This window comes from Solea solea, chromosome 2 (genome assembly GCF_958295425.1).
Source record: "Solea solea chromosome 2, fSolSol10.1, whole genome shotgun sequence".
Taxonomy (NCBI): Eukaryota; Metazoa; Chordata; class Actinopteri; order Pleuronectiformes; family Soleidae; genus Solea; species Solea solea.
This window is the reverse complement of record NC_081135.1, coordinates 36,262,891-36,289,197: the sequence shown is the minus strand read 5'-3', so window position 1 is coordinate 36,289,197 and position 26,307 is coordinate 36,262,891. Positions and strand designations below refer to the sequence as shown.

Here is a 26,307-nt window from a genome sequence, read left to right as displayed (position 1 = left end):
CGGGGCTTAGGAGGCTGCCTGCTGATTGGCTACTGAGTTTTGGAGCAAAGTAGTCACGGGCTTGGAGTCGCTGTCCATCTGGAACTCGATCCCCAAGTTTTCCCCATCGACATCCGACAAAATAATTGCAAATATCTGACGTTAGCAACTTACACTTATTCTGTCGGAATTCCAGACAGACAGCAACTCCAAGCCCGTGTCTACTACATGTTAGCTTTTAAGCTAGAGGACTTTATTGCTAACATGTTAGCATTTAAGCTAGATGACTTTATTGATAACGTGCTAGCATTTAAGCTAGCAGAGTTTATCTCTAACACGCTAGGACTTAAGCTAGCGGATTTATTGCTAAAGCGCTAGCATTTAAGCTAGCTGACTTTATCATTAACACGCTAGCATTTAAGATAGCAAACCTCTTATTAATCTATGTTACGTTAGTGTTCATTCAAAGTCACACACAGGGATTAAAACATGTTTTTTCATACTTGACGCTTTCTTTCGCCAATCAGCAGGCAGCTTCCTAAGCCCCGCCCATGGTCAGAATCGCAAATAGAAAACCGCGGTGCACAGAACAAGCTAAGGAGCGCAAATGCAAAAACTAAAGCAAACTAAATTCCCGATCATTCATCCGAACAAAATGTGTATTTTTTTAAATCAATATTTTTTTTGCAATTTGTGTATTTTATTTTTTATAAAGTGTCGCTTTGTCTTACTAAACTAATCCACTGCGTCTAAAAGAGGCCATGACATGTGTCTCACACACACACACACACACACACACACACACACACACACAGAGGTCGTGAAGTGTGCGCCTAAATGTCATTAGAAGGCAACAGGTGAGCCCGCCTGCGCCTTAGCTTAGCAACAACAGCTGCTTCGACTAACCAACTGCTGGACCATGTGTGTTACCGTGGTGACAGGGGCTTCAAGACGTGTTTGATGTCGTTTAAATTACACGACGCGAGGATTCTAAGTGACACCCAATGACAGTATTCTTGGATTTGACGGCTGTGGACGTTTAAATCCAAATCAGAGATCGGCGACGACGTCGTCGCAGTTTTACGAGCTCCCCGATCAAAGAGGCAGAGCTCGTCCGCCGTGTGTTCACCGTCAGGGTCGCGTTACGTCAGCTGTTTGTGTGTGAATCCATATTCAGACGTGACATTAATGAGAGGAACTGTGTTTCCTGAGAAACGCACATTTACTCCAACATCAGTGCACATTAGTCGCACATAAATCATTTTCTTTTTGCTGGATAGGACTTTTATTGGCTCGTACAATCCAGCAGTATTTATTTAGAGGCTGCTGTCACATTTCAGAATGAGATTTAGTTTTTTTGGATAAACAAGAAAAACCACAAGCATTAAATACAAATGTAAGTGTTTGAACAGCGGAAACCTCAGGATATTTCAATAGTGGAATATCTTCATGTCCAGTTCTGTATATCTACAATCCTGAAGAGTGTTTTTGTCGTCTTTCTTTAGTCATTTCACACAATTTCTGATTAACTTCACGGTCATTAAGGCTGCAACTTCAATTTTTTTTGTCCTACGGTCTACGTCAAATTTAAAAAACATACATACTTACACGTTAGAGACAGTTCTATGCTGTTTTAAATCTACAACAGTACATATTTAACTAAAACGTGACTTAAAAACTTACCATATTGCAAATCAAATTAGAAAAATCGCCCAAAAAAGGGCCATTTTATCCAAATTGTCTTACTTTGAATGAAGAAACAAGATGATCAGCAACACAAATGTGCAGGAAAATGTCCAATAATAGCAACTTCAAGGGAATTTTGTATTATTTTAGTAAATACTTTTGGATTTTACTTTTACATTTTTCGTGGGAAACTGCTTCAAAGAGCGGGACAACTGTAAAAAAAAAAGAGTCTTTGGGTTGTTCCTCACAGGAGATACAGTACAATTTCACATATTTGGGACGTGTTTGGTGCAAGAAAAACCTTCCTAAACCTTTAGTTTTATTCATATTTACTGGTTCCTCTCGACCTCGTCTGCCAGTTCCACATGTGTGTGTGATTTTCGTATTTAAATCCGCTCTCAGTACACACACAACATTTTTCAGACGGACGAGCAGACATCACACACGTCTGACCTTCACCCTCGTAAACAGATGTTTTAGTCTCGCAGACAGAAGACGGACGGCACACATGGACAAGACATTGACTCGCCGTCGCCAGGCAACAGATCTCAAATCTCGCAAGAGCACACGACCACTTCACAGCTTCACCAGCATGAATCCAAACCAGCGGCGTTTTCGTCTCGTGTGTTTGGCTCGCAAATCAGATTGTTCCAATATTGACATCGTAAACCTGCTGTGTTTACATGCGCGTTAGCACTTTTTCTGCCTTTAGCTGCGTTAATCTGCTGATCTGTAACAATAACGTGAGAACGATCGCGATCACGATCCCGACGCTCGGCCCTGGAGCAAAACTAAAAGGACGTGTTCATAAAGACGGAGTCTCACAGTGATACTCGTGGCAGGAAATAAACTGCACAGGGAACCTTTAAACTTTCAAACCTGGACAACATGAAGATGCTCAGGAGGAGAAGAAGAAGCAGAGTGAAATTAAAGTTTTATCACCGACATATAGGATGTAGAGCGCTCTCCTGTTTCTAATTATGTCTGATAATGAAAATTATATGGTCACACACGGCGGCACAGTGGCTAGCACTCTGGCCTTAGAGCAGAGAGACCTGAGTTTGTGACCCTGAGTATGTGTCGTGTACAACCGCACAATCTGGGCTTCTCTTCCACTCATTGTTTGTCAAATGTTGTGTAAAATAACTCAGAATAACTGGAAATGTGTGAGGTACTTTGGTTTGTTTACATAAATATGGTGTGTGTGTGTGTGTGTGGAAGGTGTTGAGCCATAGTTTACTGAAAACAACATGACAGGCCACGCCCCCTCACAGTAGATCAGGGCCAAAAGTCAAAAGATTTGAAACTGAAAAAAACAAAACATTTTAAATTGTAAAAAAGTTGAATCAGAAAACCTTCGCAAACAATGTGAAAATTAATAATTTATTTAAAAAAATCCATTATCCATTATATCATTTTTTTTAAATGTTAATGAGTTCATTAGCAACACTTAAAAAACTTCCAGTTTAAAATATTTGTTTACGTAGGAGAACCCCCCCCTTGCTGGTAGCAGTAGATGAATGAGTGAATGAATGAATGAATGAATGGATGAATGAGTGAGTGAGTGAGAAGAAACTTAGTGTATAAAAGCCAAATAAAAAGAGACTTACAAGTTTCATCACCGACAAACAGTATAGGATGTAGAGTTCTCACTTGTTTCTAAGTATGTCTGAATGATATGGACACACGGCGGCACGGTGGCTAGCACTCTGGCCTTAGAGCAAAAAGACCCAGGTTTGCGACCCAGTCCGACCAAGGGTAAGGCTAACCGTAAGGCTAACCCTAACCCACTGGGATTAGCTCTGGCAACCTTCACGACCCTCATATGGGGGAATAAAGTTGTGAAAATAATTGTCGGTTAATTAAATAATCTGTTGATAACTGAATAAGAGAGCGACAGATGCAGCTGTAACCTGACTGTCAACCCATTTCTGCCTCGTTAGTATTTATTTTAACTCTTACGCTGCAGTATAATATATATATATTATATCTCCTATATGAATATCTCTCTCTCTCACACACACACAAACAGAGGCATTCTGATGCACACACACACACACAAACACACACATTTTAATGGGCTTGGCTACAGTTTCCGCTGCAGAAACCACATCCATCACGACTCAACACAAACCACACACACACACACTCAGAGAGCGAGCTAGTAAGTGTTGACACTCAGGTCACACAGACACAGCACATGATGTTTTCTCCATAGGGAAGATTTGTCTCATAAAAAGACACAATAATGCAATCGTTAGGGACACAAATGTCTCTGTCTATGTCTGTGTGTCTCTCTCTCTGTAACTGACTCACACTCTGAGACTCTCTGCTCTTTCCACGGTGACAACAATGAGCTTTTCCTCCCATCGAAGACTCAAGGCTGCTGTCGAAGGCCGTTCACAACAAACACAATAATGCTATCAACGACGCAGGAAACGGCAGCAGAAGAAGACCTTGACCGGAGTATTTGTATGTGTTTGCATGTCCACTGTACTCTGTGTGTGTGTGTGTGTCTGTCTGACTCATTCAAGAGGAAACCAATCACATGAAAGCTCTGGTTTTTTGGGGGGTGATGACATCAACAGTGCTGTGCCGCTCCTACCACATGGAGAGATGCCATCTGGAGGGAGCTGACTCAGCACAAAGCACACACACACACACACACACATATACAGTAAGAGAATAAGAAGCAGTGGTTTGAGTAAAAGCAGACCTGCAGGAGAAATCAGTAAGGTGAGTCTCAGTTACCGACTTAAAGGTTCACTTCACCCAAATTGTGGAAAAAGTGATTCTCGACAGCGGGATCTTGCAAAAATGATGCACAGCTTTCTGTCCTCCGAGGCTTATGTTCGTGAAGCAGCTGACGTTTCTAATGTTTTACAGCAATTTCAATTGCATCGAAACTTGCACTTTTTCACCAAAAACTAACGAAGATTCAACATTTCTGGTACGATCCCCTCAAAACATTTTCTTACCATGAGAGCTAGGGTGGAACAATGAATCACAATTTAAAGTCAAAATGTGTCAAAATATGACTTTAGGTTAACCTTATTCTACAGACTGAAGGGGACGTCTTTCTTTCTCACAGATCTGCACAAATATCACACTTTTTAAATGTTTTTTGCATGAGAATAACGACGTAGCAACTACCATTCCTTCTGGTATCGCAAATCGCAACTCCTCTCAAAATAATCTACACAACTGAAACACAACCATGACCAGACCATATGAAATTCAACCCAACTGATGGCTACGTATCTCCAAACAAAACATGTTGTTTTTGGTTAGTTGGCGAAGAAGAAGCGAACGTGTAGTCGCGCTACATAGACTACAACCACAACACAGTTGTTTTTTCCCCTCTGGTACACCTGCAGGACATCACACTTGGGGGCGTGGTTAAATTGATTCCACCTTTGCTTTCAGAGGTCGAGATCGTGGCATCGTTCCGATCGATATTCGATTTACAATCGAGATCGTGACAACACTATAGTGCTAGTCAGAGCTTTAGCGCGACTTGAATGTTGAGGGGCGGAGTAGCTTTTAACGTTGTTGACAAAGTTTACGGGGAATTTTCCGAAAAGTGGGAGGCGGTTCGAGTTCGAGCGACTACTATTAGTTGGCAGCAGTTTCAGGTTAGCAGGAGGAGCTAACGTGTAGTCGACAACCACAACACTGTGTTTTTTTCCCCTCTGGCATGTCTGCAGGACGTCACACTGGGGGCGTGGCTAAATCCTCGATTCCACAAAACACCCCTTAACACAACTATGACAAAAGACCCTATGAAATTAACCTAAATTATCTCCAAAGTGCTTTTAAAAGAATTCAAAAGAACTAACAATGCTATCAAACCTCATCAGACGACTTATTTCTGGTGGAACCACAGGTTGGGCCACTAAGAAGCTGGTTATTTGAGTGGGTCACTAATTTAAATAATGTATTAAATTTAAAATGCGATAAATATCGACTGCATTAATGAGGCTCCAGTATCAGTGTAACACTAGTTCTTTAGATCCAGCCCTACACACGACGTGATGCATCCTCGGCCTGACATTAGCATTTCCTTCAGTTGGGAGTTACTTTGATTAAATGAGACATTTGGCAAAGCCATCATGAAGCCCGTGTCATCATCAGTAGTCGGAGCCACATCCCCTGAGGTTCTGCAGAGAATGAGTCGTCTTTATTAAATAATTACTGCTCAGGTTCCACAGGAATGTGCAGCAGCGGCTCAGACCCCGAGAGTCAAATTTAGCTCTCGGCCCCGTTATGTAAACATTTAATGAGGAAGCTGATAGCAAAACAGGGTTTTTTTTTGTTTTCTGGCTAGTGTTTGTGTACGATACGACAGCTGGAGCTTCCAAAGGTTGTTTTTTTTTTCTTCGGTTATTATATTTGTAACGTGATGGAAGTCCCATCTGCTCGCAGAGTGAGTTCGGGCCAACTTTTCCAGAAAGGTTAAGGTAATAAAGCCGTGTCATGAAACGTCCCGGACTGATACTCTGAACAAACATCTGTGGAATTGATTTCATTTACATTATTGTTTAGTTTTGCCTCGCGGAGAGAGAGAGTGAGCGACCTGCTGGACCTTTTGACTTTGAGGACACATGGAGACACAAGGCGTGTCCACACCAAAATTGGTTGAAACCTTTCGTTAACTGAAAAAAACACAAACAAACTAGGGTTTAAACTGAAAAAATTACGCGATCAATCGATTATTAAGCTTTTTTTCATGATTGAAACAAGATTTCTGATTGTTTCAGCTTCTTAAATGTGAATATTTTCTTCGTTTCTTTGCGCCACATTACAAAGAAATCATTAAAAACTGCATCATTTTGGTTTGTGGACCAAGACGAGACATCCCAGAACATCGTCATTTCCAGGGTTTTTATGGGCTAATCTCGATTAATATGAAAAAATAATCCTTAGTTGCAGCTCTAGTTGTATTTTTAAAAGAAGATGGATCTTTTGTTGGGTTTTTATGACACAATACTTCTTGTCCTTGACCTTTTTGCATCTTGCACCCGGTCAAATGCTCCATATTACAAAAATCTAACACTAAAACTAAGCATTTACAAAAAATGAAACTAATAAAAACTAGCAAACCCGCTCTCAAAACCAATTAAAACTAACTCATTTGAAAAATCCAATACTATTATAACTTTGTTCCACACACACACACACACACGACCATGATTAACCAACGAGGACAGATGTCAAGATGAAGCCGGACGTGTGTCCCCCTGTCCCCCCGTCAAGCAAACACAGAGCGAAAGACAGAGAGGGAGCAAATGTTCAAACATGGAACACGTGTTTGAGCTATCAGATGAAACCCTCGCCCTCTTTCTTTCTTTCTGTCTCCTTCTCTTTCTCTCTTTCTCTCTCTTTGGATCAACTTTCAGCCTCCAGACAGCAGCTGTCTGTGCCGAGGAAAAACTTAGACGCAGTGGTCAGACATGGAATGTGTGTGTGTGTGTGTGTGTGTGTGTGTGTGTGTGTGAGAGAGTGTGTGAAGAGGCTGGTGACAGTTTGGTACTTAGAGGCGCCGCAGTCGCTGTAATGACATTTCTAATCGCTGACCTTTTACCGTGGACACGCGATCGATAGCGGCTTTCATTTTTATAGAGTGATATTCTTGAGTCTACGAGTGATCTGAAAGCAGAGTGGGGGCGGCCACGCACTGAGATTTATCCACGTTGTTTTGTAACGGTTTGTTTGTGTTATCACAAAACTTCCGTCAGGGAACAATCGATTCAGTTTAAGTGAAGATAAAGGGTTTTTATCGACAATTCTGCACTGAACTTAAAGAGACTTGGAGCCTTTGGTGGAGGTTTGCGATGAGTGGGAGTGGCCTCGATACATACCAATAATATCGCCACACAACGATTCTGTGATAATCAATACATTGCACGGCGAGGACAACAGATTCCACACCGTGTTTTCAGTAGGGCAGTTGCGTTGGATCCATGAGTCCGTGTCTTGAGCTTAGAGGTGCATTCAACGGACTGCGTAAATGTCATTACGTCGACAACACACGTTTTATTTCACCAGGCAGAGCCCATTGAGATTATTAATAATAATAATGATCTGTTTTCCAACGGGGACCGGGCTACGAGGTCAGCAGCACACGTAGTCATGGTAACTATTAGGAGATTTAGGAGACAGTTCACAAACAACGAGTTTGACGAAAATGCATCAGGTCTGCTTGACATTTAAAGAGCAGGAGTTAAGGTCACAGTGATACATTAAAAACACAGACAGTGTTTACTGGTTCTTCTCAGTCTGTCTAACAAGATAGAACAAAAAGCTCCAAGTGAAATCAGTTCAGTTTAGTCTCGAGAGAGACAGTTTTCCCTATTTCTGTTCTAAAGTGTGGATTTCATGTCGTCCTCTCGCCTGTTTCTCTATGTTTAAGGAATCTTGTCAAATGTTATCACTGTTGCAAAGTCCACTAAAAAAACACTTAAACAACTTAACATAGGTTAAGATACTCTTGTATTAGTCCCACATCATGATGCAATTAGGTTAATCGTCAACTATTTTCATAATCAATTCATCGGTTTGAGGTTTTTCTTGATTTAGCATTTGTCTTTTTTCTTGGAAGACCACGACAGCGAGTGACTTTGACACTGAGTGAAGGTGGGGGCTCTCGGCCAATTGATCAACTGTCTGAATTCTGCTCGACCTCCACTTAGAGCTGTAATCAAGTCGTCAATGTGCCACAAACCCTTGGCAAACACGGTATAGAAGCAAAGCAAACAAGCTTCAATCATTACACCAAACACCAGCAAGCGCACACTACAACACACTATTGAATTGTATTTAAAACTAGCACAGTTTAAAAGTTGAAGTGACTCTGTAATATCCATGTATCCCTGCTGGAATACGCAGTGATACGACTGAGATTCTGCGGCAGCGTAAAGACTTGCAGGCCTTGGCTCCTGCAGCGTAATCCAGGCCAAACGACACTTGGCTTCTGAAAAGAGCTGGCTGGCAATCTGTGGCGCTATTCTGTGTTTTTTTTTTTTTTTTTTAAAGAGCACTGTCATAGTAACGGTGCGAGTCGGTGAAAGCATAATAAAGTTGTGAGAGTGGATTTTTAGTGACACTAAAAAAAGGCTGCGACTCGGGCGGCGAGACACAAATCAAAGCCAATAATATGGCACATAATCACACACCACTGTCAGCGGGAAGGAAGGATGAACACATGCTGTCTCTTAAAGTCATGTTTTCACTCTGTAAGACTTTTTTTTTTTTTTTTTTGTGTTGCAGTCGGATCACCAGAAGATCAGATGATAATTGGACCATAAATTAAGGAATATTAAGGATTAATGTTTCCACTTTGCCTCTCTCTGTTCTACAGTAATCCAGATTCTGTTTGCTCAATTACAGCCTGACAAAAAAATGTCCCTCTGTGTATGTGTGTGTGTGTGCAGCCTCTTCAACGAATGAGCTTTAATTAGTGCTCGGTTCAAAGGAAGTCGGATTTAAAAACAACGTCAGTAGAAGACGAATAAAATAGAGGCAAAACACAAAGAAACCGCTTTGAGAGAGAACGAAGCGAGTAAGGAGGAAGAGGCTTGTGAATCAGTCCCAGCTGCTTCATTCATTCATTCATTAATTCATTCATTAATTCACGGGTGGAAACTATGAACAGAACTATGAAAATGAATGAAATTCAAGATTCAAACGCGCGCAGCGTGCAGTGTGTGCGCGACTCTCCTGCAGAGAGCTCCTTGTGGTCGCACAGCAGTGTTTTCCAACAGTCCCTGACACACACACACAAACTCAGCGACTGGGGCCAAACCACAGCATACTAAATCTTCATCTGCCTGAGAGGTTCAAAGCGTCAGCGCCTCAAGAGAAGTTAAAGCGAGGACAATGAGGAGTCAGTAAAAGCCGGGCGACCGGGCAACTCGGCGAGTATCGCTCCACGCGTTCGGTCGACCTGCCGGAGTTTGAGCGTACGTTATCAGTCAGTGAAAAGAATCGACCTGTGACTCAGAGACGGCGGTTTCCTTTGGAGCTTAAAATGTCTTCATGTAATCGTGTGGCTCAGAGTTTCTGACTCTCTACGGTTAAGTTAAACACTGGTTTTGATATCCTGAAAGGATAATAGCTTTGGAATGAGGCTTGGATGAGCAAGACACTTTGTTTCTGCATTTTCTCTGCAGGTAATAGCATTGGCTGTCACAGCATAACTGTCATTGTTTGTTTCCAACCAGTGGAGTTGTCATTAGGTAGCAAATGCAGCCCGTGGGTCTACTGCCGGTGAAAAACAGGCTTTATTATATACCCGGGTTTATTCCTAGAATAAACCCAGGCCAGAGTATACCTGAGGGTATACCCTTCTAGGCCAGAGTATACCTGAGGGTATACCCTTCTAGGCCAGAGTATACCTGACAGTATACCCTACTAAGCCAGAGTATACCTGACGGTATACCCTACTAGCCCAGAGTATACCTGAGGGTATACCCTTCTAGGCCAGAGTATACCTGAGAGTATACCCTTCTAGGCCAGAGTATACCTGAGGGTACACCCTTCTAGGCCAGAGTATACCTGACGGTATACCCTACTAGGCCAGAGTATACCTGATGGTATACCCTTCTAGGCCAGAGTATACCTGAGGGTATACCCTTCTAGGCCAGAGTATACCTGAGGGTATACCCTTCTAGGCCAGAGTCTACCCCTCTTGTGTAAAGAGATTTTGATTGTATTTACACAGTACTCTGTTATGCTATTGGTCAACGTCCAGAAGGACGTCGTAGGAGCCAGAAACGTAGGCGGTTGCTACCGTGTCACTTAAAAATCGGCCCTGGATTCGTCTGATCCTGGGCACTAAGCAGCAGAAAGCTACTGCATCATTGACCAAGAAAAACCATTGACCTAAAGTCAACGGCGTTGTATTTTCATGCTTATTTAAGCGGCAGATTAGATGCACCAAGCCAGGCGGAAGATTTAAGCCTTTTGAATTCTATACCATATCTTTACTTCAATATTTTATACTGTAACAAGCACAAAACACAGCTTCTTCTGGACCACGGTGAGGACAACAGCTTTGTGGACAAGCAATAGTTAGAGTTAGACTCTCCATCCGCTTAATTATATGACAAACAAGATGTATCTCCAAGTATTATGGTAACTCCATATGTCAGCAACAATACTTTTTTAATTAACCACAGTCCAGCACTGATTATCGTGTTTGTTAACCACTAAACCTACACATAAATAGTCAGATGAGAAACTGCTTTTTTCAGTTTAATCACACAGTGATTAAGTTTACAGAGAACACATGCTCTTCTCTCTCTCTGCCTACACATACAGTACATACATAAACGCACAGTAGTTTCCTTGTTTACTAAGAGCGAGCCAATAAAGTGTTTTTACTGCCGTGTAGCACAGGCTAACGGGCAAATTATTGACTGCAGTGAACTAATGGGGAGGAAGCAGTAAAAATTTAGAACGAAACCAGTGTAAACGGGTCCCAACAAAATGGCAGATGTGAAAAAGGCAATCAGACACTGGAGTGAAACAAACACTCAGAAAAGTGGCCGTGTACGTTTTCTGTGGCGGTGGGAATCTGATCTGACTTTTCAGGGTTTTTGGAGTATTCCAGGTCGACTTTTCCAAACTGAGAGGAAACAGAAACTGCCGTTAAGTACAAGGTAAGAGGAAAATTACCTATATGGTACATTTTTTACGGTAGTTTGAGTGTTAATGTGGACGAAGCCACAAAATCTGTCAGAAGGAGATTTTGCTCCAGATCCATACGTATCAGTCTCAAACATCTGGATGTCTAGTCATGTTTATATAAAGACAGCGCCACTTTCTGTCTATTATTCCTCCCAGGGGAGGGATATTGTAAACGTATGACAACAAGAGCGCACACAGAGGTCACACACATGTCCAATTCGATGGCAGAAATGATCAATCAATGGACCCCAAACTTGTCATTTTCTTTGCATCGGCCGATCAATTCATTGAAAAATCGCTTCAGCGGTAAAACAACACACACACACACACACACACACACACAGCATTAAACCAAGCTTGTGTGATTGTCCTGCTTATAAAAGGCAAGACAAAAGCAATCAATAACAGATGAAGAGAGCGTACCGCTCTGACCAAATCGCTCTCACGACTCTTATCTGCTCTCTGACAACTCAGGTGGCCGCTGGGGAGCCATCACTCTCAGCTACACACACACACACACACACTTATATATATATATACATACACACATGCGCGCGGAAACGGAAGGTAGTGAGTAATTACGGTCAAGCACAGTGGAGCCCTGTAAAGTGTGTGTACACTTGTATTTGTCACTTCTTTAGCACCTTTTCTGGCATAATGAGGCATAACCTAATTTCCGAGGGAGGATGTTATGTTAAGGGCTAAGATTTAAGGGTTAGGGTTAGTGTGTGTGTGTGTGTGCGTGTAAAGAAAAACTCATACAAACAGATCACAGATCTGATAAAACTGTGAAAAAAACATTGAGATCGCACCAAAAGCATTTGTATGGTTTTCTGTTATAATGACATTTTAGGAAGCTTGAATAGATAAAACATTTTTTCAAGGGTTCACCCTTTACTAGCTTATTTTAGAGATCTACCAACACAGGTTCCACAGAAATGTATTATTATAGTATAGTTTTACAGTAACATTAAGAATATTTAGTTTTTAATCATGAAAAAAAAATGCGCGGCCACTTTTAATATTGACTTCATGCCCAGTCATCGTATAGTTAATATCATCAAAGGCTTTATTCCATGTCATCGAATGTTAAATAGCCTTGTAAACAACAATAACAACAGCACATGCTGTAAAGTACATTTTTATTAATGACAATAAGATTAAATCCAATTATTTCAAATTGCTCTCAAACACTCACTGGTTTATATGTGGCTTTTAACAGCTCTGTGCTGCTGTCAATCAGGTTAAAAGCTTCCTGTCTCACACACACACACACACACACACACACACACACACACACAGACAAAAGCAAACACCTGCCCACAGCAGTTAATAACATCAGGGTCTATTAGCTGGCACCACTAAGCAGCTCCTGACACACACACACACACACACACGTCTGTAAAATGTCTTTGTGATCGATTATAGTCAAAACGGATGCTCATTACACACACACACCCACACACACACACAGACAGGCACGCAAACACACACACACCATATGGCTGCAGCTGTCCGAAGACTAGAAACCTTTTAAGATGGGAGGAGACAAAAGGAGGAGGAGGATGAGGAGAGGAAATCCTTCCTTTGTATTTATCTATTTAAGAATCCTCCTCTCTGTCTCTCTCTCTTTCTCTCTCTCTCTCTCTCAGACCCTCAAAAGATCTCCCTCTCTCTCTCTCATTTGTCCCCCGGTGGGTATTAAGGTCTAATCCACTTAAGCTGTTTCTCTGTCCCCCTCTCTCTCTCTGTTCTTGTCTGTCACCCCAACATTATACACACACACACACACACACACTGGTTTCCATGACTTAAGAGGACGTCTTGGGGACGTCACATGTCTTCACCTTAAAAATTTAGTAATGAATGAACTTGATTTAGGAACTTGATTTTTGTCCCCATAAGGAGACAAAGAAGTCCTTGTAATGTGACGGTGTAAACAGATTTAGGTCCCCACAACATAAGGAATACCAGGTAGGTACACACACACACACACAAGTTTGTGCTTCACAACTAAAATGCCTAGCCCTTACCTGTACCCTTAACCTAACCTAATTGAACACTAACCCTAAAACCGGGTCTTAACCCCCAGAAAGCCCATTAAAGATGTGAGGACCAGACAAAATGTCCCCACTTTGCCAAAATGCCCCCACTTTGCCAAAATGTCCTCACTCCGAATGGTTTTTACAATTTCCTCACAAAGCACAAATACAGGAACACACTAACACACACATATGTTTGTGTACCTATTCTTCTCAGGACTCTGCACTGACTTCCACTCATTTGGACAGACTAAACAAAGCCTCATCACTAACCTTAACCATAACCAGTTCATCTCTATCTCAACCAGGTCCTCAGAAATGAGGTTCCAGGTCTTGGTCTCCATGAGGACTAACGGTCCTCCTGACAGGGTCAGTGTTTACGTCAGATAAGGTCCTCAAAGAGGTAACAAATTATTCTTCACACCCATCTGCCACTGTTCCTGACACTGGGTGTGTGAGGGGAAGACAAAGAGACGGAGAGAGTTGGAGGGAGGGAGAGAGGGAGGGAGGGAATCCCTGCCTCACTCCTCAGCAGCAGCAGCAGTATCTTATTGTTCCTGGTGACAGCAGGGGTGAGACACACACACACACACACACACACACACTCTCTCTCTTCAATAATTCATGCGAAGCTCCTCCCTCTAAGGTTCCTCACCATGACTCAGGACTGAGGCCTGATTTAAAGGAACAGAACGCTCTTCTCATTTGCAGCATCCCCTCACCGTCACACTTACGGCGCTTTTCCACTACCTTGTTCCAGCACTTTTTTTAAGTACGGAGGTTCAAAGCCGAGCTGAGCCGATACTAAAATGTTACGTCGACAGAATGTCGGCCACCGATTGGTCAGAGAGTGCCGTCACTGGAAGCGCCATGAGCTACGACGTCCTTCCGAACTGTAGATCACGTTTTTGGATTGTAGGAAGAACCTTGAGAAACCCCACCACACATGAAGAGGATGAACCTCCACAGCCCAGGGCTAAAAATTGGGATTAAAACCAACAACTCTCTGATAACACATTCATAAGTATTGGAGGCAGCACATGAGCAGAGGTTTCAGTGTAACTGTGTTAGCGGATGAGCATTAGCTACTGACAGCGTGATCTCATTAAGCTTCATTTAAAACAACTGCCGTTATCGTTTCGGTTAATCCCTCGGTATTGAGTCTGCCGACTTGTTTTAATGACGTCGAGAGGCCAAACCAAATCTACGGCCAACTGGGATTATTCTAATGATTAAAAAATTACATCATAATTACATTTCATCTAATAAAAAATCTCTCTCTCTCTCTCCCTTAGTGTTGATATTACATGTTAATCTGGCTCTAAGCCAGGAGGAAACCATGCATACAGTATGTGTGTGTGTAGGCTGTGATTTAATACCTATCTTTGTGAGGACATTTTTGTTTGGTTCTTTTAAGATTAAAGGCTTTTTAGGGATTAAGACTTGGTTTTAGGATTAGTTTTGGGTTTAAATTAGGATTTGGTTACACCATGATACAATATTATCATGATATTTAAGTCACAATACGATGTTATCACGATGTTATCACAATAGTTAAGTCATAATACAATATTATCACGATATTTGAGTCATGATGCGATAGTATCACGATATTTAAGTCAGGATAAGATATTTGAGTCACGATACGATATTTGAGTCACGATACGATATTTGAGTCACGATACGATATTATCGCGATATTTGAGTCACATTACGATATTATCACGATATTTGAGTCACATTACGATCACAATGATATCACAATATTTAAGTCATAATACAATATTAAAATGATATTTGAGTCATGATGCGATAGTATCACGATATTTAAGTCAGAATAAGATATTTGAGTCACGATACGATATTATCGCGATATTTGAGTCACATTACGATATCATCACGCATCATCATGCATCGATTATTGGATTAAAACCAAATCCTCGACTAGTTTTATAATCACTTAATTAGTTTAAATATATATTTATTTTTTTTCTTTTAAATAACTAAATCAAGTTCTGTGACATTTCAGCCTCCTAAAATTGAATATTCTGAATATTCTACTCCCATAAAACCAAAATAAATCCAGACGGCCTGAATATCACGACGGTCATAAGAGGGTTAAGGTAAGATTGAGGGTTATGTCTTTAAGTGTCCTCACTGACAATGCTGTACAAGAATGTGTGTGTGTGTGTATCAGAGTGAATGAGTGGATTACTGGTCACTCATCCATGTAATGTCTCTGCTCGCAGACTACTCAAGCACACGGGACACACATACTGTACTCGTCTGCCTTTATTATCCTCACACACACACACACACACACACACACACACACAGAGTAAGTATTGAATTTTTTTAATTATCTGCTCTTAGCTAAAGAAACCTGTGCAGACTGGAAGTTTCTCCTCGGGGTGAAATGAGGTCCTCGCACACCCCCCCCCCCCCTCTTAAGACGTTTGTCCTCTCAGTCTGACCACGTTTGTCGAGCGAAAGTGAAACAAGATCTGGTCCTAAGGTGAAATAAGATCTTACTTAAGGGACCACAAGTGAAACAAGTGCCTTTCTGACTGTGTAACTTCAGAGTGCGTCACACTGTTCCACTTAGAGTCCAAACTCAAAGCACTTAAAGACGACCGACGAGTCAGACCAGAAACACACAAACTCAGCAACACACCACTGGTAATTTTGCCCAAGGACACTTGGACATGTGGAGGGAATTTATCGTCCCAATTTACAATCAGTGGAACGACCCGCTTTATCTCCAGAGCCACAGCTGCCCTTCAGCAAAAAAAAAAAAAAAAGAACAAAAACACCCACACATGACAGCAGAGGACTGTCATCCACTCTCGTCTTTCATCTGCAACGCGATTTGGTTTTTGAAAATCAGCTCACAGTGTTGCCACGGCCAAAAGAAGAGGAGCGGAGGATCCAGGTCCATCATTTTAAACACACAAGCCATGACTTTTTCAACATTTATGTCAACTTGTACCCAAATATATTACTGGACATTAATTATTATCGTCCAATTAAACATTAAATTTAAGGACTTTTTCTGGACCAATTCCCTCAAATTCAAGGACGAAATGTGCTAAGATAGAAGGGCAACTTGTAAGCGCCACTCCGTCCATGATGGCGTCCACGTTTGTTGATTTGCAGCACGATCTGCATCTGGACAAGTGATTGTCCTTTTTTGGGATCTTGGACAAAGTCAGTCTTTGTCATTTTCCTCGGTGAGACGGATTATATTCTTTGAATTTTCATTTCCCAGGTATCATGTCGTCATTTGCTCTCACTTGCTTAACTTTACTCGCTCGTTGTTCTGCTAGAATTTCACGTCAGTGGCAGAGAGAACGAGAGAGGCAGTGGTCTGGTTCTGACCCGGTGTCCACAACACCGGGTCAGAACCAGGCAGACGTGATGCACAGTGAACAGTTTGCTTCATCGTCACTATCGGAGCATCAGTTACAGACATTCAGTCGCAGGAAGCTGCTGATTCTGGTTTTTAGTGCCACATCGATCCTCGTCCTCATGTTACTGGTAAAAAAAAAAACAATTCTGATAAACTCACAGTGAGGTGTGCAGGTTTTTAATTTTGGGAAAAGGGGGGTCATCTGCTGTGCTAACTGTGCTACACAAGTACTTTTAAAGCTGGAGTAAGCAACACACTCTTGTCCTTATTTTACATTTAATAAGTCAATCAAGTGATTTGAGAAAGTACTGGATTTATGAACCTCCTCAAACTTCTGTGTATTCTGACTTTTTTTCCCCTTCATATCAGAATTCCGACTTTTTTTCTCAAAATTCTGAATTCCGACCCTTTAAATAACAAACAAACAAAAACCTCAACAAACTACAAAACCTTAGAATTCAGAAAATTCTGAGATTTAAAAAAACAAAACCCACACAACCTTAGAATTCAGACTTTTATCTCAGAACATTCACTAATCCTCCTCATAATCTCATACCAACCCATGACTTTATTCACTTCACTGTGAAGCCTGTATCATGAATTATTCATGAATTATTCATGATACAGGTGAGTCTCTGACATGAAACGTCTTCCACCAGCTTGTTGCTCTTTCTTAGCTTTATGAAACATCTCCATGGCGACGGATCCTCGCTTCTTAAAAAAACCCAACTCTCTAATCACCTGTTCATGCTCACAGCGAACGCTCGCCGCCGGAGCATGAACAGCACACGCCGAGACTCTGTGAAAAGCCAAAACAGTGACGGTGTGAAGACGAAGCAGACGGGGACGGGGGGACGGGGGACGCAGGGACGTGTTAACCTCGTGCCGCAGGAGACTCACGTCTCTGTAAATATAAGTTTAAGGATTTCGTGTGAAGCAGCAGGAGTCTGCCGCTGCTTTCATTTCATCACACCCACGCTGCACTCGGGGCGAGGACAGCCTTCATTTCCCAGCATGCTGTGGGTGAGGAGCTGCTGTCCTTCACCTGTGTCTGACAGCGCACCAACCAACAATGACATCACCGTCTTATTTTCACTAAAAAAATAATGTATAGGAGAATGATTTATGGATATTGTGTCTTATCAACGGCAGCAGCTGGCGGCAGAGTTCTGACACACACACACACACACACACACACACAGTCTTCTGATTGCGTGTGTGTGTGTGTGTAGGTTACTTCCTGTTTCCCCTCCCATGATTTAGCATCCTATTTATAAAAACGGCTGATTAGCATAACATTGAGGATCCGCCTGCACTTTCCTGTGAGCATCAGCGTTTGCTTTCAGACTCCGTGATGAGGACTTGAACTCGAGTTATTTTTTTTTTATTCTGCTTTTGAAATGTGTCTGATTTCCATTGAATGTCTTTATTTTCCTCTCGTTTTCCTGAGGATGCAACCTTAGTATTTCCCCCCAAAAAAATGATAGATAGCATAAAAAAGCTTCAAAAATAACCAGAATTAAAACTCTGGGACAGGTTCCTTCAAATAGCATTGGTGCATCGCCCAAAAAAATGGCAGTTCAATCCAAGTTGGCGGCCTTCCTGTTGGTTTTGGGTCATGGTCATAATGTAATTTTTTCTTCATCCCGACTTTCTACACGTGTGTACCAATTTTCGTGCATGTACGATATTTAAATTAATACATTTTCACCAGGTCTGTGGTGGAGTTTTGGGGTATGTTCAGGTCCTCAAAAACGAGATTCACTCAAAATAATAATAATTAAATAAATACATTATCACGTAAAAAAAAAAAAAATTAGGCTTCAAACTAAGGGTCTCACACTAAAGAAAAAATGCCTTTTTTGAGAAAAATACATCAAAATAATAATATTTATGATGATCTTTGACATCATTTCAAAATAAAAGTGCTTGTTTTTGATATGGAACGATAAATAGTTCACGGTATAAACACATTTACGATGCAAAAGGAATCTACATACACAAATAATTCATTATGACTTGATATTAAGTGGCCGGACAGCGAGTTTGAGCTTAAATTATTAGTTTTATGTTTTTTCAGCTTCTTTAATGTGAATATTTTCCAGTTTCATTTGCTCCATGTCACAAATAAATGAAGAAAATGGACAAAACGAGACATTTTTCACCATTTTCTGACACTTCATGGACCAAATGACGAGTCAATGAATCAAGAACAACAGATCAATCGGTTGTGAAAATGTTCATTAGATAATGCAAACTGCAGCAAGGATTACATCAAATAAATGTGGGATATTCTTTAAAAACTGGAGTTCACATTTAAGATTAATGAGCTGAATATTTAATCTCCGATTCCAGCGTCACGACTCATAAAGTCGAGTGTTCCCTTCTTTTTTAACTGATGTCCAACGTTGACTCAATGAACGTCAATCAAAGACAGATATGATTTTAAAAGTTTTACTTGCCGTCCACATGAGTGAAGGGAAACCTATTTAAAAGACAAAATTGTGTGTACTGTGAGCAAGAATAATTCAATAATCCGGACGATCGGGTTTCAGCCAGAGCCACAGCTCGGCTGACACTGACGTCCTCTGTCCTCCCGTCCCCTCTGCACACTTTACTGTCCTCAGTGCACTCGGTGTCTCTGAGCTCAGCATTTCTGTTTACTCTGAACAACAAGCAACAAAAACTGTGAGGTGTTTTTGAGGGATTAGAAGATTGGATTTACGGTAAAGAAAATACACAGAATGTGTCAAATGTCTTCTTATTCTTAATCTTGATATTTTTTCTTAAGATTATTACACAATTACAATCTTAAGGATGAGGATTAGGGCCACGTGTGAACTTTTTTTGGATAAATAAAGACCAAATAAAACAATCCTGATTTCAGAGATTTTCTGAGACTTTTAATCTCAGAATTCTGACTCTGGATGCTTATTTTTTTTAACCTTAGCCCATTTAAGTCTGCCCAATTATGTCAGGATTTGACTTAAATCTCAGACTTCGGAGGAAAGCAAAATCTTTTTTACATTTCAAAAAATAGTTCTCACAATTCTGAGATTCAAGTAAGAAGTGACTGACGTTAATCTCAAAATTCTGACTTTTCTTCATCAGAATTCTGACTAAAATGAATAAAATCCTGACTTTTTTGGAGTCAAATCTTTATGAAACAACTGCCAAATTCCACCCAAAGCTTTTTGTGCCACATTTTTTTAATCTTTATCCACTAACTGCAGCACATTGCACTCAATATCAATTATTTTGCTGTTAATCTGTTAATCCCCAGTTAGAAGCACATGTTTTCCGTGTCATATTCGATGCTATAAAAGAAGAAAAGAGGCCTAAAAACAAGCCGCTGCAGTAGAGTCAGTCATCTGATTTAAAAACACACAGGCTGACATTTCAGGTGACGAGATATTTCTGTTGCTCTGCACAAGCGCGAGGCTCCAGCAGGAGAGAAATCAACAGGAACAGGAAGCTCAACCTCACCTGTGTGTGTGTGTGGTTTCCTGTCTCATTACAGAGTCTGACAGCTGGAGACTGGACTGACGGAATAAGAGGGTTGACTTCACCTCATGTCAGCAACACGCAAAGTCGTTTATGACTGGCTCTTTAACAGATTGGCGTCAGATTGGCATTGGTTTTAGGAATGAATTGGTGCAATGGAGACCACATCCACATGGAAACAGCAGGAAACAGAAACAATCTTTGTCTTTGCTGTTTCGTTTGGGCCCGTCCATGGACCTATCACTATCCTTCAGATTATTATTATTATATCTGTGGCTTTGCGGTCATTTTTGAGGGGGTTAAAGTGCATAAAAACACTTGAAACTTGGCATGGAGGTCAGGTGTAGCGATATTGCGATATTGGCATAGTAGTTCCCGCACCTGTGGGTTGTTCAAGAGCTTTATGGCGCCCTTGGTGGGAAGATGTTACAGACTAAGACGAATAAAAAGGTCGACAGTAATCATAGCCTCAACTCCACAGGAAGTCGGCCGTTTTGAATTATCGTACCGAAAAATACGCCAATTTGTCGAGGACACACTTTGAGTTTAGCTTTCATTAGTTTTCGTGTTAGTGATAGTTTTTTTTATATAATATGGAGGATTTTGCCAGGTGCAAAAAGGAAAAAAAAGATGCAATTTTAAAAAGGTATTAAGACACATGAACAACCATTGCTGAATTGAATATAACAGTCAACCAGAAATTAGTCTGAAGTGCAAAATGTGGGCTAATATAAAAGGCTTATATATGAAATAAATGTATTAAAATGAAAACGAAGCACTACAATTTTAACTCGTTTTTGTTAGCTGTAGTTTGTTATCGTTTTTTTAAACTCTAGTTTTTATTTCATTTAACTAAAAAATGTTTCTTCAATTTTTGTCATTTTGGTAGTTTTCATTAACTATAATAACCTTGGTGTAGTTTTAGTTAACCCTAACCCTAACCCTTGCACAAACTCCCCCCCCCCAAAACAACTCAAAAGGCTGTAGTACATATGCCAGGACTGTAAGTGGCGCTGTAACACTGCACCAAAAACAGAGAAGAAGACGTTTTTACACAGAACGTATTCACCTAAATACGCATACCAAAATTTGAATTTCCTCTGTACTGAAGATTAATTCACTCAAAGCACTTTACCAAATTCTGTTTGTCTTCTTTACAAAAGAAGACATTCTCCTCAGGGGAAAACAACAAAACAATGCAGATTAAAGCTTCACGCGGCACAGCCGAGCCCCGTGCGTAACGATCCTGGACGGGTAACAGCCTCAAAAACACAACTCTACGCCTTACTCGACTCAAAATGTGTGTGCGAGACTCGGCGCACACCAAGTGTGGATTTGTTATTCTTTCTTTTAGATACCAGATCAAACATTATTGTGGAGCCTCCGGCATATTCTCAGCCCCACGGAGGAACATGAAAACAGACAAAGGGTAAAAAAAAAAAAACAGCTCCCGACTGTACTTTACAAGTACAGCTGCACTTGGTTTAGCGAGTTTAGAGAGAACGTCCGTCAACAAAACGCTGTACTGAACTGAAGTTCTCAGCTTTTGGGAATCTACCCGTCCATCTTACAGGGCCTTGTATCACATATGCTGTGTTTCCATCTCCACCCCGACTGGATCATACCATTTTTACTCTGGTACCACAAGGGATGGTGAAAGAATAGAGCAGTTGGGGCTGTTTATTTTTGCTACTATTCCAAAAGCCAGACGACACAAATTCAGACCGATTTTTAAGCTATTTGGTCGTAATCGAGACATTTCTAGTCTCGGACCCGATAATGAACATCGGGAATGATGGACGCGTCGTGTAACATCATTGAAGAACAAAGATTTGATGTCCGGTAGGGGTGAACAAATTTGAATAAATATGAAATTCAGGGGGAATGATAAGCTCTAAGTAAATGATCACTGTGTGACATCTGTGCAGATCTGTGAGAAACAGCCTGACGTCTCCTACGACGTACAACTGGACGTCGACCAATGGGACCAATACAGACATAAACATGGCAAAGAGGAAGAGGGACGACGATGATGCTGCTGCTTCTGCTTCTGTGAGGTGGAACTGTGACACCGAAGAAGAACGTTCTGTTGAGCTTTTGGCGACAGAACCTCTGCCTCTCTGACGTCTCCTCAAGGGACGACCGCAACAAAGTTAAGAAGCAAATATGTTGCCTCCGTTCCCCAAACAAGACACGGCAAGAATCCAGGACCACTGTGATTGATAACCTGACATGGTGACCATCGTCAAAGACAAAAAATATTGGGTCGTCTGACGCCGGCATCGTGGAAATGCAGGAAAACACGTGGAAACACGCCTTCAATGAGTGTTTCAAACGCTCTAATCTGTTAACACACGAGCGGCAAAATTAGAAAAAACAACATGACAGAACACAGCAGCATCTGGTGTGAATCAGGCCCAAACGTCACATAAATGCTTCACTAATTATAGACGTTTATAAATGAAATGTAAACAAAAAGAGCAGCAAAAGCATTTTAAATGAATCATGTTGTGGGTGTTACAGGGCTGGATATGGTTATGAAGCAGCCGCCACATATGGAAGATGAACGACGTTGGACTTAAATCAGCATCTATCAGGCGATTAAGTGTCTCCAGTTGACCGATAACTCTAATCTGAATGTGTTTGGATTGTGGGAGGAAGAACCTGGAGGAAAACCCTTCGCTGTGAGGCACTAATGCAAACCACTGGACCACCGTACCACCGCCCTTTAGGACTCACTTATCTTAGATCATGTTACTTAACATAATTTCATGAAGATACACACAGATAATAGACTGCAGGAGTGCATGTGCAGTTTTCCCGTCAGCAGTTCTGCACTTATGTAATTTGTCTTCTTGTCCATTAGAGGATTAACAAGGAAAAAAATACTAATGCCTACTTTATTTAAAAAACGTATTTCACGTACTTTTCCGCCCAAAAAAATACCATAAAAGAACATTTTTGGTGAGGTAGCAAAAACAAAAGTCTCCTAATTTACCACGACACGTTTGTACTAAACACAAAAACGACAAAATTGCTTTAAAATACAAGTCAAATCAGCAGCAACAATCAATAATTTATTAGTTAAACCATCGTATTTTGATAAATAATTAATGAGTTTGCATGATATTTCAAATAAAACTAAATGATTGTGTCATTTAAAATTCTTTTCTCCTGGTTTTCTTTGCTCTTCTGTGACAGTAAACTGATTATTCGGAGATTTTATGGATTCATTGAAAAAATAACTGACACATTAATTGATATTGAAAATAACGGTGACTTAATTTCTTTTCTCACCACCGCAGTGACTCATTGCTCCGATGAGTCAACGCGAGGATTTCCACGTCCGTCAGCTGGAGACGTCCCAACTGTGACGCTCATGTGATATTATGGGAAACATGACGGGGGAGACAAACACGCTTCAGCGGCGAGCTGTTAAGTGTGTTGTGTTCGTCTGATTTAATCGACAGTGTTGGCTTTAGATTGTTCTTAATAAAGTTATGGCACTGAATTACACTGACACACACACACACGCAGAGAATCAGGGTGTGTCCCCCTCCAGCACTGCTGCATAATGTGTGTGTGTTAAGTCAACATGACACACCGCCCATATGTAACCAGTTTTCAAATCTGATAAGATATTATTGTATTATTGCTGTCGTTTCCTCACATCCTTCCACACTCACACACACACACAGGAATTCACGAAACACCGAGAGACACTAGAGTCCAATTCATTTACGAGACGGTGATAAAAATCTGCTAACAAGAGTTTTTCCACAGACATTACCTGTGTTAATGTCTGCAGATATAAAAGAGACGAAGGAAGAAAAAAAAACCTTTGGCAGATGGAAACTCATTTGTTAATTGTGAAATTTGGGCCGGCTAACGTGGAAGATTAGCGCAGTCACTCATCATATTCATTAGACTAAATCAGAAATTCACTGCCAAGCTCGTCCCACAGCTTTGAGGGGAAAACCCCGACAATAAAACACAAGATTAGACCTTTTTCAAAGAGATTTGAGTTACTTACGCCGCGGAAATCCGAGCTGGGAGTGACTTTGGAAATACACATGGACACAAACGTGTCCTGGGCCAGCCATTGTTAGCAATATCACCCTCTACACATTAGGGATGGGTCATGATTATCCAATTATGGATTTAAGCAATGGTGATTGGGTGTCCCCATGACCTTGACCCATCCTGGAATTTCAACCAGGAACATTCTGTTTAAAGGAAGAAAGAAAGGAATGTATCGCTCGTCATTTAACAACCAAAATTGTAAGTTCAGATGGAAAGTTGGGGACCAACCTCACTGAATTACAAGCCCAAAACTATTGTCAGAAGTGGGATTCGAACCCACGCCTCCATTCAGAGACCAGAAGCCCCATTCATCGGAAGGTTTGTCACCTTGAGTCTGGCACCTTAGACCACTCGGCGATCCTGACATGTACTTCAGACCATGAAAATTGGAGCTACGAGTGACGTCTGAAAACAACATGGACACAAACATGTTAGCAATATCAGGTGATGTCCTGGAATCTGAACCAGCAACCATCTGGCTGAGGGAAGAAAGACAAGTGAAATTGTGAGTTCAGACGGAGGGTTGATTAGAGCCGCCACAAGTGACCAAACTAACTGAATTACAAGCCTAATTCTGCCACACAATCATTGTCAGAAGTGGGATTCTAACGTACGCTTCTATTCAGAGACCAGAAGCCCCATTCACATGAAGGTCCGTCACCTTTAGCCTGGCACCTTAGACCACTCGGCCATCCTGACACGTACATCAGAGCTCAGAAATCGGGCTCGGAGTGACGTCGGGAAAAAACATGGACCCAACCGTATCACGAGCAAGCCATCGTTAGCAACACCTTGGGTCTCTTGATCAAGGGCACCCAAGAACTTGACCCAGTGCAAGAATTTGAACCCTCCGGTTAAAGGAATAACGAAAGGAATCTTTTATTATTATTCATTATTCAACCGAAATTGCGAGGTCAGGTGGAGGGTTGATCACAGCCATGGGCTGCCACAAAAAAAAAACTTGTCAGAAGTGGGATTCGAACCCACGCCTCCATTCAGAGACCAGAAGTCCCATCCGCAGGAAGGTTTGTCACCTTGAGTCTGGCGCCTTAGACCACTCGGCCATCCTGACACATACAACCCTTCTTGGAAAACGGACCTAGGTCTGAGGTCGGACCAAGACATGGACACAAACATATCCGCCCACGACAAGGGAACAACTAACAAATCAAAGCCTATTCCCTTCCCTCTGTGCCGCCACAAAAACATTGTCAGAAGTGGGATTCGAACCCACGCCTCCATTCAGAGACCAGAAGTCCCATCCGCAGGAAGGCTTGTCACCTTGAGTCTGGCGCCTTAGACCACTCGGCCATCCTGACACGTACAACCCTTCTTGGAAAACGGACCTAGGTCTGAGGTCGGACCAAGACATGGACACAAACATATCCGCCCACGACAAGGGAACAACTAACAAATCAAAGCCTATTCCCTTCCCTCTGTGCCATGGGCTGCCACAAAAACATTGTCAAAAGTGGGATTCAAACCCACGCCTCCATTCAGAGACCAGAAAGGCTTGTCACCTTGAGTCTGGCGCCTTAGACCACTCAGCCATCCTGACACGTACAACCCGTCTTGGAAAACGGACCTAGGTCTGAGGTCGGACCAAGACAAGGACACAAACATATCCGGCCACGACAAGGTAACAACCAACAAATCAAAGCCTAATACCTTCCCTCTTGGCCATGGGCTGCCACAAAAAAAGCTTGTCAGAAGTGGGATTCGAACCCACGCCTCCATTCAGAGACCAGAAGTCCCATCCGCAGGAAGGTTTGTCACCTTGAGTCTGGCGCCTTAGACCACTCGGCCATCCTGACACGTACAACCCTTCTTGGAAAACGGAGCTAGGTCTGAGGTCGGACCAAGACATGGACACAAACATATCCGCCCACGACAAGGGAACAACTAACAAATCAA

The 26,307-nt window shown here is 41.6% G+C and overlaps 1 protein-coding gene and 5 non-coding genes across 9 annotated transcripts in view; all 6 read right to left on the bottom strand.

The window, feature by feature from the left end:
- kalrna (kalirin RhoGEF kinase a) overlaps positions 1 to 26,307 on the bottom strand; it is a 158,018-nt gene that overhangs the window by 126,986 nt on the left and 4,725 nt on the right. The window lies entirely within an intron of this gene.
- Positions 24,649 to 24,758, bottom strand: trnal-caa (transfer RNA leucine (anticodon CAA)). Its single transcript has 2 exons — positions 24,721 to 24,758; positions 24,649 to 24,694 (listed from the first exon to the last, which is right to left on the bottom strand). It is a non-coding gene; the product is annotated as a tRNA-Leu (tRNA).
- trnal-caa (transfer RNA leucine (anticodon CAA)) lies at positions 25,356 to 25,465 on the bottom strand. Its single transcript has 2 exons — positions 25,428 to 25,465; positions 25,356 to 25,401 (listed from the first exon to the last, which is right to left on the bottom strand). It is a non-coding gene; the product is annotated as a tRNA-Leu (tRNA).
- Positions 25,603 to 25,712, bottom strand: trnal-caa (transfer RNA leucine (anticodon CAA)). The gene is made up of 2 exons: positions 25,675 to 25,712; positions 25,603 to 25,648 (listed from the first exon to the last, which is right to left on the bottom strand). It is a non-coding gene; the product is annotated as a tRNA-Leu (tRNA).
- Positions 25,857 to 25,951, bottom strand: trnal-caa (transfer RNA leucine (anticodon CAA)). Its single transcript is given in 2 exon segments — positions 25,857 to 25,902; positions 25,914 to 25,951. It is a non-coding gene; the product is annotated as a tRNA-Leu (tRNA).
- On the bottom strand, positions 26,098 to 26,207 carry trnal-caa (transfer RNA leucine (anticodon CAA)). The gene is made up of 2 exons: positions 26,170 to 26,207; positions 26,098 to 26,143 (listed from the first exon to the last, which is right to left on the bottom strand). It is a non-coding gene; the product is annotated as a tRNA-Leu (tRNA).